The sequence below is a fragment of the Oryza brachyantha genome, chromosome 6, assembly GCF_000231095.2.
Source record: "Oryza brachyantha chromosome 6, ObraRS2, whole genome shotgun sequence".
NCBI lineage: Eukaryota > Viridiplantae > Streptophyta > Magnoliopsida > Poales > Poaceae > Oryza > Oryza brachyantha.
Window position 1 is genome coordinate 17252130 of NC_023168.2, and position 14742 is coordinate 17266871.

Below are 14742 nucleotides of genomic sequence, written 5' to 3' on the forward strand. Positions count from 1 at the left end.
CCCAATTTTACACAAGTATAACAATACTGTTGGAGTCGCCAACATAGGTATATGGAAGCATTTTTTTTGAAAATAAGGCAAAAGCTTTGCCTCTATGTATTGATAGAGAAGAAAAAACAAGTACAAGACAATGGCTCACACAAGGATCAGAATCAGAAAAGAAAAAAATCACACACCACGCGATTACATCAGAGCACTTGGTGCTGAAACCCAAACCATGCTCTTTGACACTCCTAAGGTACGAGTTCTTCAAAGCGACGCCTCCAATATGAAAATGATAATTGCGCCGCCGCCGCCCGTCCTAAGCAGGATATGGTTTTTACCTGAAGAAGCACATATCCTAAGCAGGATATGGTTTTCACCTGAAGAAGCCCACAGGAAAGCGTGGGATTACACAGCAACGCCGCAACGCCTCAAGAGGAAAACGACGCCCGCAGGTGACGTTGTTGCCTGCCAAAAGGCTAGACTTTCGTACGTAATCAAACAACCCTCCCGTGCCCTCGTTGTCGATCGGCCATCCAAAAGGAGTCCAAAACTCCGGCGTGCCTCGATCCATCCACGTTGTTGGGTAGGATGGGGAGAGGGTGATAGGGAAGAATGGATGCCCTCTCTCCATCACTAGCCCTCCGAACGTGGCCATCTTGAGACGGCAAAGGCACCGTCCAAGAGAATGATCGTCTGCATTTGGGCCCACCAAAGGCTTGCAACGCCCATCTCACGGCGCCACCGTCGTCGCCCGCCGTGCGGCCGCCGTCGCCACTACCGCGCCTCCTCCACCGCGTTGTCTCGCGCAGCATGCCGTCGCACACCGCCGCAGCCGCAAGCGCAGCCAACGGCCGGCGCCGCCGCGCGCCACCATATACCGACGACGACCCTTTACCGCGCCATCCCCATCCGCACCCACGGCGGGACGGCGGTTCAGATCTGGCAGCCTGCAGCAGCGAGCCCCGTCGCCGCCGTCCCTACAGCCGGCCGGCTTGCCGGCGGCGCCACCACGTGACGCCATCGCCCCCTTCCTCCACGGTTCGGCCGTCGTCGTGGACACGCCGTCGGCTGCCGCCGTCTTTCGCCGCCTAGCCCGGAGCACGTCGCCAGATCTGCGCAAAGGAGCACCAGATCTGGCCGTCGCACGTCGAGGAGCGCCATATCCGGTCGTCCGGCCGTTGTCGTCGACAAGCCGCTGGCTGCCACCGTCTTCCGCCGCCGCCCGGCCCGGCGCACTTCCACACCACCCCTGCTCTTCAGAGTGATGGCTACCGGCGGGAGAAGCCTCGCCGCTGCCGTCCTTGCAGCCGCTCGGCTTGCTGGCAAGCCGCTCAGGCAGCGGCGAGGTGGGGGAGGCAGCTTGGCAGTGCGGCGGCCGGCGGACTTGGTCCTCGCCCGAGTCGCCCTGGGCTCGGCGACACGGGCAAGCGCTCCCCTTTCACATTACAGAAGCAAATTTTGGTTTGTGGGCCTTATGGTTGAATAAAAACAATATTGTTTCTTCATAAGAAATTTATAGTATACCATACACAACATATATAGGTGATTTTTATTAACTCATATAGGACAGAGATTTGGTTTTGATTTCAAGGGGAGGACAAGCGTTTGGTGGCTATGATGGAAGCCATAGTTTGGAGAAGCTCACTTTCCCTAGACCACAAGCTAGCTCTCATCTGGAATTGGCACTAACCCTCACATGTGATGGATACATACCTCGTCAGTGACAAGTGGCCATTGGTAAGAGACTATATATGTGACAAGTGAGTGTCTTCCATTCTAGGTGACAATACTAGCTTACTACAAACATGTACCACATTGCTCTCAAACCCAGAACTGTTTCATGTTCATGCTAGACTTTAAGCTTGGGAAGCATCAGGAAATTAGTATGTGCCAAAGTCCTCAATGCATCAATCTAAGTCCCCGCAACTTGTGGAACTGAGGAGGTTCAAGCCATAACATTTAAGGATGGACCGGGAAATACAGCAAGGTGAGGCGACTGCCATACTTACCAAAGCTGACATGCACCTCTTTCCATGGCTAGTTCCCAAGCTGGTCATGCCAGAGGATTCGATCACATAAAAAGACGAGACATGGCATCATCGATATCTCGGGTCTGGGCATCTTTATGAAGAGGAAGAACACATCTACAATATCATTCCATCCCCTTGAGGTTCTAAAGAACATTCAAATGACCATGCAATGTTTTACTTATCTTAGCCGACTATACAAGTGAGTGCAGCCCTTCTCTGCTTCTCAGATAACAATCTGGGATTGATGGTTATGACTTACTCCTTTCAAAATAAAGGCTTTTGGGATTCAAATTTTATACCATAATACAGACATTTATGTGTTGATACCCATGATTTAAACCATTTCAATAATTTCACAGCCAATCAGATGCTTAGAAAGATAATCTAATTAATTCAAAATATAAAAATTGAGCACTAAAGTGACTAATAGAATATCTTTTGACATTTTCTTACTTTATGCTAAACAAACTAGAAAATATTTTAGTTCAGAGGTAATACTTGTGAGGAAGGTCAGTGTTCTATCCCTATGCTGTTATGCTTGCTTCAGGTAGTCTCTAATTTCAGGCAGGGGTAGAGCTACCATTGTTCGACCCGGGTCCAAGGACACCAATGATCCTAAACTAAAGTCCACTTGATACCTATGATGTAGTTGAATACGACTCGGTAATTTTGTTGGTTTGATCCCAGCCCATTTGGCAATGTGGTGTACCACTAATTAAGTATTACTAGTTAAATACTCGTGCTTTGCTATGGATTTTATGGTATGTTATCAAATCTTCTTATATAAAATAGTCACCTTAATTTAAATTTATATGTAGATATCAATATATATTTAACAGGTTTTTAATATCAAAAAATTTGAGGGCTAAATTATAAAACTATAGTAAGGGTAGATGGTACTCCCTTTTTTTTTTTTTTGAAAGCAAAGTGCTCACTTTATTCAGGCACCCTGACGATGAGTGGAATCACGATCAACCAAATTGTTCACAAAATCTGGGAGGTACTCCTTTTTATAATAGGAGTATAGATGTGATCAGTGGCTGATTTGCAAACCCATTACCAAAACGTGAAGTGCAAAAGGCCCACAAGGCAACAGCCCACCTCGAAAATCATTGGGTTGAGCGACTGTTGGCCTGCCTATTTATTAATTTTGTTTCTCTTGCTCGCATATCATCCACACATCTCTTCAACTTCTTATCTCACCACCAGTACACATGAAAACCAAAAAAAAAAAAAAATCGTTCCCAATCTCTCCTAAACCAAAATCAGTAAATCCCCAATGCCAAGTCCAAATTTGGGATTTGTTTCGGATGATGTCGACTTGATGAGCTAACATGGCCAGGGGGGTGTTTAGATGGAGCTTGTTTGGACACTAATTTGAAATATTAAACATAGACTAATTACCAAACACATTTTATAACCTTAGATTAATTCATGAGACATCCGATATGACAGATAAGTCCCTGTTTCCCAAACACCACCTAGATCAAGCATCTGATGTCTATTGTAGCCTGGATGTTCTCAAGACAGCAAGTTCTTTTCTTAGTCTTAGCCACCCCCTACCGCGCCTTAGGGTTTTATTTTATTATGATCTTCTGTTCTGCATAAAGTGGATGGATGCAGCTTCTAAGTTGTGTTCTTTTCAGCAAGGTTTCAATTTTCAGGTAAAGATGGAGTATTACACGAAAAGGAAATTATTGCATGCCGCTGTTGCTAATGGCAATACTGATGAAACGGCAAGAGCTTCAGGAGATGCTGGTGGTGGTAGTGGTACCAATGCTGATGGAAGGGCTTCAAAAAGAAAAGCAGCTACTACCCATGATCACGAGAAGAGATAAATTTGGATGAACTCCCATATGATCCTGCTGATAGGAAATAGGGAGAAAATATTTGATTAGAGGTCCTTCTAGGGCACAGGCTGGTTTTATGTATCCACAAAAGATGATAGCGGGGAAGCCACGTCGTTTTAATCATGAATGGTTCACTACCGTTGACGTCAAAATGTGAGTGTTAACGCGTCACACACAAAGGCATAGGAGTCAATCTTAGACAGCTCCAGTGCAGGACCTAAATTCTTATAATGATGTGCGAGCGTGCTAGTCAGTTTAATCCTGCAACTGACAAGATAAACAGTAAAACAAGTCGATCGGCTATCGAGCCGATAGGTGACTAATGATCCAGTCGATCGGATGTTGATGCTGCAATGGTTAGCCGATAGGATGAACGATCGGCTGTAAAAAGCATGGATCGGCTATAAACACCAATAGAAATAGACTTGAAATAAATATTAGACCAACGTAATCCGTCAAGTTACTTATTAATCTCAGTCGATCGGATGAACCCCTATAACTAGATCGAACTAGACGTGCAGAGATTGAACTTAAACAAGACAGTATGCAGTCGAGCACGATATGATCATAGGAAACATGAAGATCGATAAGGCTAATAAATAAACCGACGAATTATTTGGAATAAACAATGAATCATATGTTACGATCGGCTAAACCAACTTGCATATAATTCTCGTAAGCCGATGCAACATAAATAAATGTCGATCTAACTAAGTCAAGCCTATTGGTATAGAAATAATTACAGTAAAGCAATCGGCTACTCTATTGATATAAATATGATAAGCATGTAGATCGGCAAAATCATCGGCTATAGACGGCGGACAAACAACTAATATCTATAAAATACCTAGCTCAGATTGCTAAGAATAATCATAGAAGATCGGACTCAATCGAGACAGTTCAAGATTAAACCTAGCAATATTAGGATAGATACTAAATAAATCTAGATTGCTATCAAGCCAATAAGCCGATGACTGGTAACTTATCGGCTGGTATTCCGATAAAACAATGAGTAAAATATATCAATCTGATATAAACCATCGGACAAACGCAATCTACTAGATCGGACCTAACCGAGCCAGTACTAGATTGAATATGTCAAGTAGTGAATATCAAACCAACATAGATCGCCCAAAGTGCTTAACCAGATCAACTCAAAACACGAAAGTGATCTAAGTTAAAACTGATACGATAACTAGCAATCACGCAACTAGATTAGAAGATCAGACCGAACCGAGACAGTTCTAATCTAGCCGAACGATTAGCGTGGCCCAACGGAACGTAGGACTTACCCCTCCGTCGGAGATCAAGACGATGTAGCCCCATGTCAGGTGCCAAGTTCTGCCGGAGTTGAAACCTCGGTTAGTAGGATGGCGATGCGCCGAGAGTAATTGATCTATTAATTAATGTAGATGAAAAACAATGACCCCCGGCATACATATTTATACCCTCAGGTTAAGGCTAGGCCGTGTTGGACACGACATACAGCTCCTAATAGATAAAAAGAAATAACAAACTCCTACTTAGATTTTATCTCTAACACACAAGTCCCGATTGGACTCTAACACTCTTAGAGATAAATGAAAAATCTAAACTAAATCTAATTAATAGATAAATTTATGCCGCTAAGCCTTGATCTTCACGATTCTCTGTTGGATTCGGTCTCTTCTGGATAAAATATCTATCGGCAAATGCACATTTCCTTATCCGAATCTCATATAGAAATTTACCAAATTTCGGTGTTAACAACTACGTATGATTGGCTAGAGTAGAGTGAGAAAGTGGATAAGTGGTTTTATTTATATTGCTACTTGCTCAGAGACTCTATTCTGAGGGCCAAGGTGGGAATGATGCATTCACAATAGACGGTTTTTCTTGTTGGAACAAATTAAACAGGCTTCGAGATCATGTTGGCGGATGTAACAGTTTTCATAAGACCACGGTGAAAAGATGCAACAATTTGTTGAAAAGACCAATCATTTTTTTTAAGTTGTAACACCCATGAATCATACCAACCCTGAGATGCCATTAAACAACCAAACAGCTTTGCCAAAATAAATAAGCTTCAACATAATCTGTTTTAGGACAAAACACCGCGGAAGCGTCATATGTCCACAATAAAAGATATCTTGACAAGTAAATAACCATAATAAGTGGCATAAATAAATGGGTGTTTAAAAATTCAACTAATATCAGTAACAAGCGATAGTTTTATCATTCATTATATGGTGAGAACATGTTATCACTATAACTTTTCCAAAATGCTTGCGATATTCATAATCACGGTTTTATTGTTAAAAGTGCACGATATATGTCATGATTATCACGATATAACACCATGATTTTTCTTAGACTTTTCCCAAATGTTTTTATTTTTTTAATTCTCACTATATTTGCTGAACCAGACCGTGGCATATCGCTATCGTTTAATGGTGGCTTGGGTGATTATTGTGATAATCATCACGATTATCATGATAAGTGAAACCGTGGTGATAATCCACATTCAAATAGGAAGCACTAAGAGATGTATGCTCGTCTTTTTTCAGTAGGGGATTTCAACAGAGCTGACATCAATCAGTTTAGCTACATTGTTACGTGTGTTTATCCATACAACATTAAATCCAGACAAGTATTGAGAACAATCATGCATATACATCGTATGGTTACAACTTTCCTATAGTTTATCATCTATGCCATAATTGACCCTGTACGCATCCCTTCCTAGGATCATGGCTAGGGGTGATCTTTTGGTTTTTTTGATGGAAAAAGCCAAGATATATTAGTAAATGAAAAATAATTGGTGAATGAAACTTTTATATATGTATTCTTAGCGATATAAAAGCCTAGGCTAGAAAATAAACTACGATGAAAAAATCCTAAAATTAAGGTTAAAATTTAAATTCTGGCTTATAAACATAAGCAAAAGTGAAAAGATAAGGCTGCAGTAGAAAGGTAACAAAACTGTTAATACATAAATTTGACATCATTCAAGGAAATGTGTTGTACTTATAAAGGTAAGGATATCAAGGATCAGGTTTGGCTTTTTGAGAAAAAAACTCAAACGGTATATTTGCAAACGGAAAGTAAATTTGTTAATAAATCTTTTATATATAAATTCTTAACTATCTAAAAGCAAAGGCTGAAAAATAAACTATGACAAAAAAATTGAATATCGAATTATGGTTGCACATGGCCAAATTATTTGAGCTAGTACAAAGCTTGGAGCTGGATCTCAACTTATATATTCACTCTAGTGTTACACTTGCCATTAGCTTGTACAGCCACACATACATAAGGGAATAGCAGTACCAAGATGCATTTGGGACTTTGTGGCTGCTTTAGGGTGAACTGTTGAGGTGCAATAGGAAAGGGAGGCAAAGGGAACTAAAATTCAACGTATGGAGAATATCGTTACAATATTTTTCTACATCTCTCTCAACAATGGTAGACAAAGGACTAACATGTCTAGTGATGTAACTATCTATAGTGCAACTCTAACTTCCATCGGATGACAGTTCGTGCAGCCAGTGATCCATGGTACTACAGCATTATACCAAAATTAGATGATTTCACGAGAAGAGCAGAGTAACCTTTGTTTTACATGACTATATTATGCACACACGACAACATATGTCATTGTATACATGATAAGTAAGACATTGTCTTTGCTTTCTTGTTCTTGGGTTTGAATAGTTGGACAATAATATTGTTGAAATGTGTGGAGAACGAGGTTGCGTTCTTTTTAGATATATTATTCATCTGTTTTTATATGCATGCTTTTTGAACTTCTGAACGGTATACATATACATTTTGCAAAAGAAAATCTATATAAAAGTTGAAAATTCATAAAGTAAATTTTTAGTTTTACAGTAATTAATTTCACTGTTTATATCATGAAATAGCTATCATAAAAATCAGATAATTGTTTATTTTTATCTAACAAAAGAATGCAACCATTAATGTGATCTACAGCAAGTCAGCATGAGAGGGGTCGATCGTTTGATACTTGCATGCTAAGGCCATGTTCGGTTATAGTTAAGTTATCCAGGGTGAAAAATGTAGTAATAGATTAGTACATAATTAATTAATTATTAGTTATAAAAAATAAAAAGATAGATTAATATGTTTTTAAGCAACTTTTCAATAGAAAATTTCGCTAAAAATACACCGTTTAGCAGTTCGGAAAACATACGCGTGAAAAACGAGGGAATATGGCTTATTAAACCAAAGGAATGAACATGGCCTAAGACCCAACAGAAAACCTAGGCACCAGGAGTGCAAGTTTAAGATTTACCGTTATTCTGGGAATACACAAAAGAATTTGTGAATCTTTATATTAGGCTTCAACATGATGGTCAATGATAATTCATTCAATTGTCCAAACAGTGTGAAAAACAACTAATGCACCAAAGAAAATTTTTCCAACCATTTTGATATCTAAGACAAACATATCTAGCAGTATTAAGATGTTCAAAGTATTCCTTTACTTATGTTGCATGCTCTATGCATCTGTAGACACTTTTAAACATAAATTAGATTTTAGACTATACATGAAACAGAGTATAAAACCCAAATTTAAAAAGAAATGTGTGCCAAATGACCAGGAATATGGTCCAGAGTCAAATTTATTCATCATACAGCCAATGAAGGACTATTACCTCCAATTTATTATAATAGCAAACGGAAAGACCAAATTGTACCCTTACCCTTCCTTCTATCAATGCCCCAAATGAAATTACTTGTGTGTCCATATTCACATCCATATATAGGGATCGGATTCTCTTTTGTAGTATTACACACTAGCATGTGATGAACATGTGCTATTGGGTTCATGTATAAGTAAAAAGTAGAAGATTTGAAACACCCCGCAGTGCACACTAAGGCTAAAAAATAATCGCACATCCTTATATCTAACTATTACTTTAAAATGGAAATTGAGGCTAACAAAACTAATGAGTTATTTTATAGAGATTAAGTTCCTATAGGAAGTGGAGGCGTTAGGAGATCATTGTGATGCTAGCAGGAAGAATCGCTTCAAAAATCTTTGCAGTAGAGCAGTTAGACGCATCGTTTTCCAACCTTGGATGATAAGCTCACAGGTAACAATGCTACTGCAATGTGAAATATAGCTATGGTTGCAAGAGATACAATGCAAAGAAGAGTCGAGTAGTTCCACAATAATAATATGCCCTCATGAAGGTCGTACCACATTGGATGCTCCACCTTGATCATACTCCCTTTATCTTAAAATGTAATTAAGGATTTAAATTTTGTACTGCAATATAAATATTCTTACGTTGATTTTCGTTATTTTAATCATTTCAACAATTTTAGAGCCAATCAGATACTTAGAAATGAAATATAATTAATTTAAATTATAAAAAAAGAGCACTGAAGTAACTAAAAGGAAATCATTTAACATCTCATTAGTATATGCTAAGCAACCTAAAAATATTTATATTTTGGAATGGAGGTAGTATCAATGACCATTAGTCATGTTATATTCAGACGCCTAATATGACAGGTGCCAAAACGCTTCTAGGAGCTGGCAACTGTTTGTCGATGTCCAAATCAGTTTGAATATGTTCAAATCAGTTTGAATTTGACAGCAATGCAGCATGGATTTTAAATCATGGAATTATGTTAATTAGTTCAAATCGGCCATTACTTTGGTAATACTATATCTAAACTAATATTCTCTGCTACTCCCTCCGTTGCATAATGTAAGACTTTCCAGTCTTGTCTAGATTCATATGGATGTTAATGAATCTAGACACATATATAAATTATATACATTCATCAATCGATGAATTTAGACATGGCTAGAAAGTCTTATAGTATGAAACGGAGGTAGTACACAATTTTTTTATGATATAAAAGAGAGAAAATTTAGGACATGAGACATCCCACATTCTGAACCCATGGCTGCCATCACATTCAGGGTAGTATTGTTCCGAATCATAATTCAGTAGTAATCGGTATAGGAAAGGGAGGCATCAGGATCTCAAGTTTAAGAGACAGATAAAGCACATGTTCCAAGTCATGGTCCCTTCTGATGGAAAACATAAATTTTCATGAGAAATTATAGCAGCAGGATATCATCACAGGACGTTATGGTGTGTATTCTAACCACCTAAATCAACTCTCAAGGCGGTCTACTGTATTGTTTTTTGATCTGCCATGTTATCCTTGCTAGAGAGATAAAGCTCCCTGGTGGCACTGACTGCATGGGATAGTGAGAAACTGATACCGTGTAAACTTTCTAACCGGGAAGAACTCTGTTCACTTAGCGTGCAACATATTCCATTTTAGATACTCTCTCCGTTTCATACTTATGTATATCTAGCTTTCTTTAGATTCATTCAATTCATTGATAAATGCATTTTTGTACATATGTCTGGATTCATTAGTTGTTATAGATAGCTTTCCTTAGCATTTATAAAATCTAAGCAAAGCTAGAAAAAATTGCATTGTGAAACGGATGGAGTAGCTGTTATTGGTATGTTATCAAGCATCAAATGTAGACATATGCATTGCTTGGTTTTCTAAGAAGTGAGTTTTCATGTTCACAATTGTTATAAAATGGGCGCATCACAGTCACAGGCTGGCATACCATAGGTTATTGGCAAACATGCACCATTGCTCATCATTCTCACGACCAACAAAATACATGTTTTTATAACACATACACTAAGATCCAGTGCGAAGGATAAGTAGTGGAAAAATTATTCAAATGGTTCCCACAAAAGTGCTGCAAAAACAAATATGAGCTTTCAGTTCGTTTTTTTCATGATTTGAGAAATTCTCAGTGCATATCACACCATCCACTAACCCCCATCACCACTGCTGTGCTACCATGTAAGGAGCTGTCATCACGTGGTTAATGAATATGAATATATAGTAGCGACAGCATTTCCATAATAACTCTACCCACTTTAATTACAACAGGCATTTTTTCAGTGCTACAAATATAGGATACCTTAGACACACACTTAGCTCGCCATGAGTACTATATATTTATATTATATGGACAGATGTCATATAAGTATAGATAGAATCCTAAACAGACAATCAAGGACTACCTAATAAGAAAACAAATACAGAGTACTACTTGATTATCGTTCGTTTGGTATTCTTACTTTTATCTCTCTAGTTCTAATCGGATAAGGGGCGACCGTGGAAATAAATACAACACCCCCCGTGAGGAGAAAAAAAAAGCAGGTATAATCCAACACACACAGTAGGAAGAGGAGGCACAAGGAATGCAAGCCCTGTCACCGCAAGGTTCTTGCAATGCACCAGATTACGAGCAACATGGATGCCGTTGTAGTAGTGGTGGCGCAACTTGATGGCATCCTGCTGTTTTCAGAGACAAAGTTGCCACAAGACGTTGCTCTGGCCATATGGCTTCGCTTGTTCTCTCAGAGTTCAAAATAGGTACTTCAACTAAAGAAGAAATTAATTGATGCATCAATAGTTCATTCTTGCTGTGTGGTACGACATCACTCACCGATACTGGTCAGTTGTTTGTAATTAAGGTGTACCATTAGCCATCCGTAAACAGATGGTCATCATGTTATTATTGGACTTACGAAGAATATTGCTCTTTTATTAGTGGGTGTTTGTAATAGCAAACTTTATATAGCTAGAACAAATTCCCCACTTGTAAACAGGCTCTATGTGTAATACTTTTTTCCTTTAGACCAAAGCTGGTTTGCTATGTTGATATACATAAATCTAGGAGGGTGACATTTCTTAAGCTTGAAAATATTTCAAACAAAAATTGAAATTATAACAATTTTTGACTGGGTTTGAATAAATTTTGCTAAAATCCACAAAAGAGTGAAAAAATTGAAATATTCAGGTGAAATAGTTTCATACTAGGGGGCGAAATTACAAACCATGTAGCAAAGCTCATATTGAAATACCTAGCCCTTTTATTGAAACCAGATCAAAGCACACGGGCTTTTGCATTGCGACACACACTTTAATTAATTGCAAGTGTATAAATATATAGTTCCTAAACATGGTGCCCCAGCACCGCCGGCCTAGGTCCATACATAATTCTTTTCAGACAACTGATCATGGAAACTGCCAGTTCATGCAACAACAAGGGATGCACATATAGATTTTAGTTCTTAATAACTTCAGTTTGGGGTCCCATTAATTTTTTCTCGATGAAAATCCTTAGTAGGAAAAGGAAACTCCCAGTTCATGCAACAACCAGGGATGCACATATAGATTTTAGTTCTTAATGACTTCAGTTTGGAGTTCCATTAATTTTCTCTGGATGAAAATCCTTAGGAGGAAAAGGAGGCATTGGGGGATCAAGTACTAGGTGGAAGATCAAGTACCGCTGCACCATGTCCTACGACCCTCGTGCACCTCCAGCTGCCCACCGTGGGAACTGAAAACTTGGGGTTCATGTTATGCGCAGCTTAGCAAATTTTTTGTGGCCATTTGTCAATCTTTTTTGCGACCAACGCACAAAGTATTTTTGTTAACATACTGAGATTCACTTTGAAGGGTTGTTGTGTCCTTGTGTGATTTATTAATTAATGATCATCAAATAGTAGTGGCAATATTTTTATAATAATTCTGTATACCCACCTTACATAGGCCCTCATGTAGTTAATGAACTATGGCTGCGTTCGGTAGCTCTATTAGTTACCTTATCTCTCTTGTTTCCCGCGCGCACGCTTCCTGAACTGCTAAACGGTATATTTTTTGCAAAAAATTTCTATAGGAAAGTTGTTTTAAAAAATCATATTAATCTATTTTATATTTTTTTAATAATTAATAATTAATTAATCATGTACTAATCTACTATTACGTTTTCCGTGCCAGAAATAAGTTACCTTATCCTCCAATACCAAACGCGGCCTATGTAAATATACTTATGTTATAGGACGAATAACACTTACTGTACATACCAGTAACTTAATGATAAATGAAAAAATAAATAGTTTGCTTGTGCATGGTGCACGAAGGGCTAAGCTAGAAAACAAAAGTATATATGTCTGGTATCATGAGAACTCAAAACTGTCAACTAGACCACAACAGAAGTAAGGCCAATAGAACACCGGGTTTCACCGTCGATCGATGTTGACAGTGCAGTAGAGTAAGTAGGAAGAGGAGGCACTGGGAATGCTGGCTTCCTACCACTAGTTTTATTTGTGATGTGTGGTATTACAAGAGGCAGAATTAAAGAATAAGTTGATGTTGTTCTCTAAGATTGATCGGTGTTGTTCTCCAAGACTGATCGGTGCTTTCTACCGGTAGTTTTTTGTGATGTTGGCTTCCTATCACTAGTCAGTGCAGGTGGGTGGCGTGTCTTGACCGTGTTCTCTAAGATTGATCATGGTGTATGTCATCTGCTTATTTTCAAGCTATGTGCTTTCACACGGGAGACCAACGCAATAATAGTTCATTGTCATTGAAGAGCCTAACCAGAGACACATGAGCTAATCTTTTCTTGCTCTGCTTGGTTTCACTCAGCGTGAAAGGAGGCCATTGTTTGAAAGTCAAATGGCATATATGATAAATTATTTATGAAAAAATCTTTAATATATGTGTACTTAATGATTTAAAAGTAAATAAAAAATAAACTAAGACAGAGAAACACCATAATCAACTCCAAATTTAAGACTAAAAATTTAAGTTTTAGCTTATAAGTATAAGCAAAACTGAAAAGATGTGGCAAAAAGTTTGTTACTCGGTCTTTATGTTGTATGTTACTAAAATTTAATTATGAACTGATCTCCGGGTAACACTAATTAGGAGTAGGAGATGATATAAATGAGAAGACCTCCACCTTCATCTTTTACCTTATGTTTATACTTATAAACTAGAATTTAATTTTTCAAATTTAAATTTAAAGTTGAGTTTAAGATTTTTGTTTTTATTATAGCTTATTTTTTAGCATTTTCTATTATATCACTAAGAACAAGTATAAAAAGTTTTACATATAGATTATTTTTAATCAATTATAAATGATTTCGTTTATGCCTATGAACAGCAAAACAATGAGCACGCCCAGTGACTACAGAGATTCGTATTCCAAATAACATGACCGGGTAAGAAAGAAAGGCATTGGGAATTCAACTGGGGTAATTGTTTGCCTTTTCCAAGAAAAAAGCCAAATGCCATATTTATAAATGAATAATAATCCACGAATAAAAATTTTATATACATGTTCTTAGCTATCTAAGAGCCAAGGCTGAAAAATAAATTAAGATGAAAAATTCTAAAATCTATTTTAATTTTAAAGTTAAAAATTTAAATTTTGACTTATGAATATAAGCAGAAGCGAAAATATAGGGCTGAACTTATAGCTAAGGGCAATCATATGCACCATACAGGTAGACCACATCTGGATAAAACATGATAGGGCACCAATTGAACCCACATTTTTCAACTTAATTGGCAATGATTGAGGCAGATATGATGGTGTCAACGAGGACTGATATGATCAAAGTCATCTGAGTGACGAATTGAGATCCTCTGCAGTACTGCCCCTGCAGTACTGCAGACTAACATATGGGTCCTACGGCCTGTGGGGCCCACTTGTCAGTGAGCAGTACTGCAGGTGCAGTGCTACAGAGGATAAGCATCCCTGAGTGACATATTATGTCATGCCTCCATTGCCGTTAGGAGTGGAGATATCGTGTGTTGGCTACAAGATCCAGTTTGCTGCTGCAGTAATCCAATCTTGTGTTGCTCCGTAATTTCACAAATAATTAATCATGCAAAGGGGCCATTACTTGTGGGAGGAGTGGTAATTCCATGAGTAAGTTAAAGGTGACATTTGAGTAGAGAGTGGTAACACTAGGAAAACGAAGAAGAATTGGGAGTAATTAACCATCTTGATGGTCCTT

The 14742-nt window shown here is 38.4% G+C and overlaps 1 long non-coding RNA gene across 1 annotated transcript; it reads left to right on the forward strand.

The window, feature by feature from the left end:
* The first annotated feature begins 312 nt into the window (after nt 1-312).
* Nucleotides 313-2788, forward strand: LOC102699694. The gene is made up of 3 exons (XR_001550424.2): nt 313-1446; nt 1551-1745; nt 1839-2788. It is a non-coding gene; the product is annotated as an uncharacterized LOC102699694 (long non-coding RNA).
* Nucleotides 2789-14742: the final 11954 nt, after the last annotated feature.